This window comes from Epinephelus lanceolatus, chromosome 11, assembly GCF_041903045.1.
Source record: "Epinephelus lanceolatus isolate andai-2023 chromosome 11, ASM4190304v1, whole genome shotgun sequence".
Lineage (NCBI taxonomy): Eukaryota > Metazoa > Chordata > Actinopteri > Perciformes > Serranidae > Epinephelus > Epinephelus lanceolatus.
This window is the reverse complement of record NC_135744.1, coordinates 1,924,235-1,935,403: the sequence shown is the minus strand read 5'-3', so window position 1 is coordinate 1,935,403 and position 11,169 is coordinate 1,924,235.

The window sequence follows — 11,169 nt, the reverse complement described above, 5'->3', positions numbered from 1 at the left end:
TATGACGGTAGCGTCAGGAGCAGCCAAAGACCACCTGGTGGCAAAATAGTTATCTACCAGTGTTTGTAAACAAAAGAATATTGATCATGGCCGAAATAAAGATAAAGATAAATAATTATGTACAGTTAATGCATTTCCCCGTTTGCTTATGGGCACAGGGAAACATGTATGAAACACATAGTTTACATAGTTTAGTTAATTTAAAGCAGAATTTTTTTGAAAAATAAAATTTGTCATTGAAATGAGTAAGGCATTTTTAAAAAATCTTTATATCTAATTATTCTTTTGTTTACGAACACTGGTAGATAACTTATTCCTCAGGTGAAGGGCTCATTGCATGGGTCAAACAGTCTCAGTAAAAAATGAAAAAATGCAAGGCTCCTTCAAAAACACACCACGGCACACTGTAAAGTCTGTAAAGTTAAAATGCCTTTATTTTACATGGCAAAATGAATCAAAAAAGTTAAAAAAGTTAAAAAATTTAAAAAATGACCAACATAGGTCTTCATCAGGGTCAGACAGGAGTAACTTGCACACCTATGCTGTGTTACACTGATGAGTTGAGTAGGCGGGAAGTTCCCTGTTAAGGCACACACCCACTGGCCAGACACCAAGTGTATCCAAGTGAAAAAATGAGGGTGAGGAACAAAAATAAATAATAATAATAATAATAAAATAAAAAAAAAAGGAGAGGAGAAGGAAAACAAAACTAGGGAGGAAGGGGAATGAAAAGAAGTGGAAAAGTGAGAAAAGGGAATAAATGTAATGTGGCTATCAATTCAGGATGGACCTGATCACTTTTTTTTGTACACATGGTAAATTCCTGCTAATTACCTATCAACCATAGCTATCAACAGTTCCACATTCTACATATGTCAACACTTTTACATAATTCATTTCATTAACATTTTTACAAAACGGGAGAAAAATCAATGTCATCATTGAGGCCAGGGTATTTCGTTGCTTTTAGTTGCACGATCCAAAAGGTTCCACGTTGAAGGAGCCTTTTTAAGCGACCACCTCCTCTGATGTCCTTTTCAACCACTTCCAACACTATGACCTTCAGTGTATTTGGATTGTCATGTCCAGCTTCCACATAATGTAATGCCATGGCATAATCAAGATTCTTTGTGCGAATGGCATTCTTATGTTCTGCAACTCTGTCTCTCAACCTTCTTTTTGTTCGTCCAATGTAAAAACAACCACATGGACATTCCAGTTTGTAAATAACGTATGTGGTGTTACAGTTTGCAAAATGTCTCATATGGTATATGCGGCATGTACTGTCATCTTGAAAATGATTGATTTTTACCACATTTTCACAATGATTACAACTACCACATCGGAAAGTTCCTCGTGGCCTTTGTAGCCAGGTCATTCGTGGGGGAGGAGGAAGGTAGCTCCGTACCACTCTGTCTCTCAGAGTTGGTGCACGTTTGAATGAGAACATTGGTGGTTCTTTGAACAGTGGTTGGAGAGATGTGTCACTCTGAAGAATATTCCAGTTGCGTTTAATGATATTCCTTATTTGAAATGCTTGTTTACTGTATTGTGTAACAAAATATATTTTCGATGACTGAGGTGTTTTCTTTTTCGTTTGGAGCAACTGTTTTCTATTTAAGGACTTTGCTCTTTGAAGAGATTTTTCCACTGTATTCTTTTTGTATCCTTGCTCAGTGAAACGGTTTGCCATATCTATAGCCTTGTCATCAAATTCTTCCTCTGTGTCACAGATACGTCTTAGTCGCTGGAACTGTCCAAATGGAATGTTATCTATAAGGGTCTTGGGATGGAAACTGTTAGCCCTTAAGATCGTATTCCGATCTGTGACTTTTCTGTAAATGGTTGTGTGTAGATCACCATCATCTGTTTTCATGATTCTTAAATCTAGGAAATTGATGTCCTTCTTGCTGTATTCCAGAGATAGTTTCAAACTCTTGTTGGTATTGTTCAAATATTTATGAAAATCAAGTACTTAGTGTTCTTCACATTGAATAAAGAATATCAAATCATCTATGTATCGTCCAAACCATTTTATTTTATCCAGATAGGGATTGACAGAGCTCCAAATGAATTTATCTTCCCACACTCCTAGAAACAGGTTGGCATACGATGGGGCATAGGTTACGCCCATTGCTGTGCCCCGTGTCTGTCTGTAAAGCTGTTCCTGAAAGAGAAATGTATTATTCTCCAATGTCCATCTTATGAGTTCAACAATAAAATCTGTTGGAGGAAATGGCTCATCTCTCATTTGTAGGAAATGTTGAATGGCTTCTAAACCTTCTTTATGATCAATATTCGTGTATAATGATTCCACATCCATTGTGATCATATATGCATCTCCAATATTTTTTATTTCATCAATCTTATTTAACACTTGAGTAGTGTCCTGAATGTAAGACTGTAAAGTTAAAATAAAAGGTTTGATGTGGTGATCAATAAATTTTGAAATTGGCTCCAAAATTGAGCCATTTCCGCTAATGATAGGTCTGCCAGGTGGATTTAGTAAATTTTTATGAATCTTTGGCAACATGTAAAAACAAGGCAGTCTTGGATTTTTTTCTAGTAGGAAAGCATGTTCATTCTCTGTAATCCAGTGTTCTGCTTTTGCCTTATTCAACATTTCCATCAGTTGGCGTTGCAGATCCTCCAAAGGATTTGTGTCAATGGGGGAATAGTACTATGTGTCATTTAGTTGTCTGTGTGCTTCTTGGACACTTCTGGTAGATAACTATCTTGCCACCAGGGGCCTGTATCATGAAGCAGGTTTAATGTCTTAGCGAGGTAACTTCAGGGTAAACCCTGACCCAGAATAGGATACCCAGACCTATCCTGGGTTGACTAACCCTAACAGTGGCAATCAGGATAATCGGTATCACGACGCTGGGTATCAACTTGGTAACTCAACCCAGGGCTGCTTTATCAAGAGCCGTGAACGCGCACGCAGCGGACCAATCACAATCATGAGAGAAGCGCAGCGTTGCTGAGCGTCACTGAGCGTCACTGAGCGTCCTCACAGAGCGCCGTATGTGAGGAAAAAAAAAAGTATTTCTCGTGAGGATCAGATATTAATTCTACTAAAATATGAGGAGGAGAAAAGCAATATTACAGAAAAGGCCAACACCGTGGCAGCTGCAGGAGGAGGAAACATGCGTGGCAACGCATAACGGGATGAATAATGTTTAGTTTTAGTTTAGATTAGTTTATTTGCACATAATGTTAAAAACAGACAGTATAAAATTTACAAGATTAAAAAAAAAGAAAAGTGCCGGAGAGGTTAGAAGCCACTAAAAGCTTATCAAAGAAATTCCCCTGTCAAAACATTAATGAAATCACATAATAGAGAAGAAAAAAAACAGGTAAGGAAAGAAGAAATAGAGGAGGAGAGCAGGAAAAATCAAGACAAAACAAGGTAGGAAATAAAATGATGTGTAGGTTAAATTACTCATCACTGGTTCAAGTAGCTACAGTACCTGTACCTGTACATCTGACACTGATCACACCCTTGAATCCCATGAAATCAATGCTGCGCAGATGAATTGCGTGTATTACAATTATCGTCTAACATCATTGCCTCTGATAAATTGGTCTTCTTTGTCATAATGTTATATATGCTACAATAAAGCTTAAAGCTGAAGCCACAATTAAATCATATCAACACCAAATTGATAGTCTGAATAAAATCATCCTGATATTGAGCTGTGTTAGAAATTAACAGCTGCGCAAAAATATACCTAGTCTCCCTCTTTAAAAAACAAAAAGGAAAATCCCTCAAACACCATGAAGTGTAGACATGATAGGTGTCAGAAATCCATTCATTCCCTGCACTAAAATCCATTCATTCCCTGCACTAACCCTCCTCTCCAGAAGGAGACACTTTAATCTTTAAACATTTTAATCTGCAGCACCAGTCTCAGTGGGACTACGCCCACTTCCTGGGACGCCTCCTATATAAGGGCGGTCCAAATTGACACTCACTCTTTGTCCTTGGTTCCAAACAAATGCCATGCCATGTGTCTGTTGAAACCACATCAATGTAAGTAATGAAAGCTGCAATGTGATGATTTATTTGCTTCAAGAGTTTATTTGTTATTTTATTCATTTATTCTGATATGACCTTAGTTGACATGAAATTTAATATCTTTGATACTTGATGACATTAAGTGATATTGATATTTGTTGATATTGATGATATTACTTAATGCTATTTTCTGTTCTTGTCTAGAACCATGGCAAACTCAACTTTGAAACTCAACTTTTGAAAAATAAACATTTGTTGATTTAATTGAAAACGTTTCCTGGTGTTGTGTGGCTCCAGTAGAACTCCATTGTATACAACAAATGGTCCTTCAAGCCGGATGCTGAGCCACACTCCCCAGTGACCCAAACTGCTAATTATCCAAGCCAAGAAGCCACCTGGTGAGCCAAAGAGTTCAAGCACTTCCGAGATGGATGAAGAGGACATGCTTCAGACTGAAGCTAATTTACTCAAGCCTGATGCTGGTGGAGCCGAAGGAGGAACCACCATAGCCAGTGCTGCCCAACCCGATGAGGTTGGAGACCTAATTGCCCCCTCAGACAAACCATCTTCACCTCTGCCTGATCCCATATTGCCACTGCCACCAGTTGAGCTCCAGCAACCATTGGCTGCACCACCTACCCAGTCAATTCAGCCAAATATCAGCCATGAGCCCGGGGCCAGACCTAAAAGAAATACACGCCCCCCTGACCACTTAGGGTATCTGGCACCCACTAAATCCCATGGCTCATGTAACTCCCAGAGGAAGGGGACTCATTACTCCAAGTCAGCCCCTAGCCAGCTTACAGGCTATGCGGCTAGTAAGCACAGCAGCAGGTTGAGTGGTAGTTATACCTCTAGGTTGAGCGACACCCAGCACTGCATCCTTGGTGAAAAGGCAAAGCGAGATGAGTTGGAGGAGCTTAGGAAACAAAGGCAGGAGGAAGAAGAACTAGATGAGAAATGTGCATTAATAGATAGAAGGCTAGAGATGCTCAGAGATCACAGGAAGAAGCACACAGGGAGAGGGAGAGACTTATTAGACAGAGAGACCTAGACAGACGTATTTGTATCAAGGAAAGGGAGTTAGAGACAGCAAAGCTCATTACTAGTTTCACCATCCAGAATACCCCTGACGTCTCTGGAGATCACCTGGTTGGAACTGCTCCTATCCCCTCACCTTCTAATGGAGATGTAGCCAACTCTTCCTTTTACAATCTCCCTCCATCCAGGATAGGCACTCCTGCCCCTCAAAGGATGCTCATGTCTCAGCCATCTCCACTTTCCATGCTCCAACCTCAACTCCCCAGGCCTCAGGCACCTCAACCTCCCATGTCTCATTCAGTTCAATTCTCCATCCCTCAAGCATCACCTCCAACCTCCCAGTCAGTTCAACTCCCCATGTCTCAGTCAATACGGCCAAGTTCAGCCCCTCTTCAGTTCCCTCTTTTGCCTTTGAACCCTGCTACATCTGTCACTTGGTCCATTCCCCAAGTATCTGCTCAAGCCACCTTTCCCAGCCACCATGTATCATCCCAGATATTGCCCTCATCCCTTCCTAGTCATTCTAGTCATTTATCCACACTCCCAGTACCAGCTATGTCAACCCAGCAGCTGCCAGTTTACTCACAGGCTCCACCAGTTCAGACCCCCAACATCACAGATCTGGTCATAGCCTCAGCCAATGGAATCCCAAGGCCTTCACTTCCCGTATTCAGGAGTGGACAGGAAAGTGATTTTGCCCTCCTGAAGATGGCCCTAGATAATCTCCTTGACAATCACCCCCATCTCACTGAGAAGTATAAGTATCAGATCCTCTTGGAGCATGTTCAACATGCAGGAGCTCACAAACTGGCAGCATCCAGCATGCATGACCCAAGACCGTACTCCACTGCCCTCCTAGCATTTCAAGAGAGGTTTGGTCAACCCAGATTACTGGTACAGAGTGAGTTGGGGGCAATGCTGAACTCCCCAGTCATACGCATAGGTGATGTAGAGGCCTTTGATAATTTCTCCCTATCTGTCCATTCTCTAGTGGGTATGTTGCTGTCCCTGGAGGGCCCCAATGGGTCAGATAAAATGTGGCTCTCATGTTGATAGACCCCTCAGCAAGCTCCCTGTACAGTATAGAGACTCATTTGTGGAGTACTGTATCAACCGTGGTATTCTGACTGGACAGGCGAGCCAAACCTACTCCATTCATGACCTTTCCACTTGGCTCCAGTCAAAGTCAAGAGCCAAACGCATCTCTGAGCGAGCTGTTGAACTCCACAAACAGGAGAGACCACGTCCTGTCAAGGAACGCCAGCCCACCAAACAGGGCTCCACGGCCTACCTGTCAACTGTGCCTCAGCCCGATTCCACACCGAGACCTCCCTCTAAAGGACAGGTAAATGCTAACCTACCTAAGCCTTACTGCCCCTACTGTAATATTAGATACCATTTCCTAGGTGCATGTGTAGAGTTCAAGAAACTCCCTAAGAGTGACATTTTGAAATGGACCAAAGAGAAGGATAGGTGTAACCGGTGTGGGAGAATGCACAAGGCAGACAAATGCACATTGAAGAAGCCCTGTAATATGTGCAAGGAGCTCCACTTAACTGTTCTCCATGACGCTAATGCTAACAAGACAACCACATATATGGTAGCCTCCTCTTCATCAGAGCTCTTGTACATATATCAACCTAACCGCTCCCACAAGGTCATGCTCAAAGTTGTTAATGTGTGTCTCCACAATGGGGGAAGGACTCTTGCAACCCATGCAATCCTGGATGATGGCACAGACAGATCTATTGTGCTCCCTGAGGCTGTCCAGCACTTGCGCCTCAACACCCAGCCTGAAACCATCTCCCTACGCACAGTGAGACAGGATGTAGTGCAACTGGATGGAGCATCCGTGTCATTTGGCATTTCCCCGATCAACCAGCCAGACAAAATATATGACATCAGTGGAGCATTCACTGCTGAGAACCTCGGACTGTCTGAACACACATACCCTGTGAAACAGCTACAAGATCAGTATCCCCATCTCAGAGGTATCCCACTAGAACCTATTGATCATGTATGCCCTCTTGTCCTTATTGGATCAGACTATGCCCATCTCATTACACCCCTAGAGCCAGTGATTATGGGGCCCCCTGGTGGTCCAGTAGCCATACAGACCAGATTAGGGTGAACTCTCCAAGGGCCAGCTAGTTTAGTTCAAGCCCAGCAAATGTCTATATCTTACACCCTGACCTGCTTTAAGAGTGAGCTGTTCAAGAATGTAGAGAGACTACGGCAGATTGACACCTTGCCCCACATCAATGAGAAGACCGTCACAAGGTCAAAACAAGACAAACTGGCTCTTGATCTCCTCCAGCTTAAGACAGTCAGAGTAGATGTAGATGGTGTAATGCACTATGCCACTCCTTTACTCAGAGCTCCAAACATTCCAGTCCTTCATGCCCCAAAGGAAGCTGTCCTACCACGTCTCTGTGCTACAGAGAGACATCTGTCCAAAGACCCCAAAATGTCTGCTCGGTACCAAGAAGAGCTGGATAAGCTTGTGCAGTTTGGCTTTGTCAACAAAATACCCAGTGAGCAGGTAGACAAACCAGCTGAAACCTGGTACTTCCCACATCACATGGTTGAACACAACAACAAACCCCGAGTTGTGTTTGACTGCTCCTTTGAGTACATGGGACTATCCCTGAACAAATTTCTTCTGCCTGGTCCTGTCCTTGGCCCCTCTCTGCTAGGAGTTCTACTCCGATTTCGCCAACAGGCCATAGCCATCTGTGGAGACATCAAGGGCATGTTTCATCAGGTACGCCTCCTGGAGGAGGACAGACCCCTGTTGCGTTTCATATGGAGAGAAATGCAGTCAGACCAGGAGCCCAGCATCTAGGAATGGCAAGTTCTGCCGTTTGGAACAACTTGTAGCCCATGCTGTGCCACCTATGCAGTTCAGACACACATCCAAAATCACTCTGAAGGCAATGAGGAGGTCTTACAATCTGTCCAACTTTGCTTTTATGTAGACAATTGCCTCCAGAGCTTCCCTTCCTCTGAGGAGTCCCTCATCGACAAAATGAGACCCCTGCTGGCTAAGGGAGGATTTGACATCAGACAATGGGCCAGTAATGATCCAGGTGTAGTCCAACATCTCCCCCAGAGACCAAGTCCAAAACAACTGAACTGTGGCTCTCAGAGCATGGAGACCCCAAAGAGCTGACACTTGGCCTCCAATGGAACTGCTCCACAGACATGCTGGGTTACAAGAACAGGTCAGTCCCCTACCATCAGCCTACAATGAGGAACATCTACAAAGTGCTGGCCAGCCAATATGATCCTCTAGGCTTTCTGACCCCATTCACAACCCGTGCAAAGATCTTAGTGCAGGACCTATGGAAACAGGAGAGAGGATGGGACAACATCATCAAAAATGACGACTTGTTGGAGGAATGACAAACCTGGGAAATGGAGCTCCGGAATCTCCCTGACATTCTCTTCCCTCGCTGTTATTTGCCCCCCTTTATTGATACAGCCACTGCAGAGTTTCATCTGCATGTATTCTGTGACGCCTCAGAGCGTGTGTATGGGGCCGTTGCCTACCTTCAGAACACAGACAAACATGGCCACACCCATGTCAGCTTCATCATGGCCAGGTCGCGCATAGCCCCCAAGCGCCAACTATCCATCCCTCGCCTTGAGCTATGTGCAGCCCTGTCTGGTGCCCAGTTGGCCAACCTTGTCAACTCTGAACTCACCATTCTACAACAGGAGCTCCAGAAATCAATGTTCTGTGGAACAGTGATGTCAGGTGAGACAAACAGCCCTGACCTGAGAAAGCATGGCAGCTGGGAGGAACTGATGAAGGAGACCGCGACTCTGTTTGATGGGGTGGCAGATCAAAGTCCAAACGCACAAGGCTTCATAAACGCTGAAAGGCATTTTCTGCAAAGGGCTCAATCTGAGAGTTTCCCTGAGGAGTTCAATGCCCTTAAAGATGACAAACTCATATCAAAGAGCAGCAAACTGCTCCCCTTGTCTCCCGAATATGATTCTAATCTTGGGCTCATCAGAGTGGGAGGTCGGCTCCGGAGAGCAGAGAGTCTTCAACATGACAATATCCATCCAATCATACTAGAACCAAACCATCCCATAACCAAACTCCTTATCAAACACTATGATGAGAAACTCCTCCACCCAGGCCCTGAGCGTGTCCTGGCAGAAATGAGACGCAGGTATTGGATCCTGCACGGCCGCCAAGCAATACGGCAACATCAATACCAGTGTCAAGACTGCCGGAGATGGAGAGCCAATCCCATCATTCCCAAAATGGCAGACCTTCCTCCGGCCTGTCTCAGGCTTTACAATTCCCCCTTTTGGTCCACAGGCATGGATTGCTTTGGGCCTTTCACAGTGAAAATTGGCCGACGCACGGAGAAAAGGTGGGGTATTCTCTTTAAATGCCTAACAACACGCTGCATTCATATTGAGCTGCTTGACCATATGGATGCACACACATTTCTCATGGCCTTCAGGAGATTTGTCTCACGTAGAGGAAAACCCTTCGAACTCTTTTCTGACTGTGGGACCAATTTCAAAGCAGGAGAGGCAGAGCTACAAAGTGCTTTCCAGGCCATGGCACCTGATGTGCAGGAGCAACTAGCTCACTCACAGGTAAACTTCAGGTTCAATCCTCCATTTGCCCCGCATTTTGGTGGGAGCTGGGAACGGGAAATTAAATCCATCAAGATGGCCCTCAACGCAGCTGTAGGAAGCCAAACAACATCAGAAACAGTCCTGCACACAGTCTTAGTGGAGGTGGAAGGCATCTTGAATTCAAAACCTCTGGGATATGTCTCCTCTGACCTCGCTGACCCGGACCCGGTCACACCAAATGTGTTGCTCATGGGGCGGCCGGATGCTTCCCTTCCTCAGGCCATCTACTGTGAAAGTGACCTCCTCAGCAGACGTAAATGGCGTCATGGCCAGATCTTGGCTGATCAATTCTGGAGAGCCTTCCTTCGCCACTATCTCCCCAACCTTCAAACCAGGCAAAAATGGGGAACTGACCAGGAGAACCTGGACACCGGTCAGGTGGTGATGGTCATTGATCTACGATATCCTCGAGCATCCTGGCCTGTTGGAAGAATAACCAAAACTCACCCTGGGAAGGATGGTAATGTTCGCAGTGCCACAGTGGCAATCAAAGGCCACAAATACCTACGTCCTGTCTCCAGGTTAATCCCTCTCCCTGAAATGGACACCTAACTGAAACGTATTTGCTGCACAAATCCGGGGGCGGCTGTCAGAAATCCATTCATTCCCTGCACTAAAATCCATTCATTCCCTACACTAATCCTCCTCTCCAGAAGGAGACACTGAACATTTCAATCTGCAGCACCAGTCTTAGTGGGACTACGCCCACTTCCTGGGACGCCTCCTATAAAAGGGCTGTCCAAATTGACACTCACTCTTTGTCCTTGGTTCCAAACAAATGCCATGCCATGTGTCAGTTGAAACCACATCAATGTAAGTAATGAAAGCTGCAATGTGATGATTTATTTGCTTCAAGAGTTTATTTGTTATTTTATTCATTTATTCTGATATGACCTTAGTTGACATGAAATTTAATATCTTCGATACTTGATGACATTAAGTGATATTGATATTTGTTGATATTGATGATATTACTTAATGCTATTTTCTGTTCTTGTCTAGAACCATGGCAAACTCAACTTTGAAACTCAACTTTTGAAAAATAAACATTTGTTGATTTAATTGAAAACGTTTCCTGGTGGTGTGTGGCTCCAGTAGAACTCCATTGTATACAACAATAGGCTACTTTCCACATTTCCAGCAGCAAAGCTGTCAATTAGGCCCATTATCTTTAACAGGGATCATTTCCTCCAACAAAACAAAATGTTGGCACTAATTAATGGTGCTATTAAGTGTCCGCAAATTATCATTTTCTTTCTTATGACATTTCGACTTCTTTCACGTCTTTTCATTGTCTGTTGTTGTTGCTTTTTCTTTTTTAATGTTCAAAATAAACTTTCAAATCAAAATCAATCAAATTAATTAAAGATAATGGGCCTAATTGACAGCTTTGCTGCTGGAAATGTGGAAAGTAGCCTATCATGTCTACACTTCATGGTGTT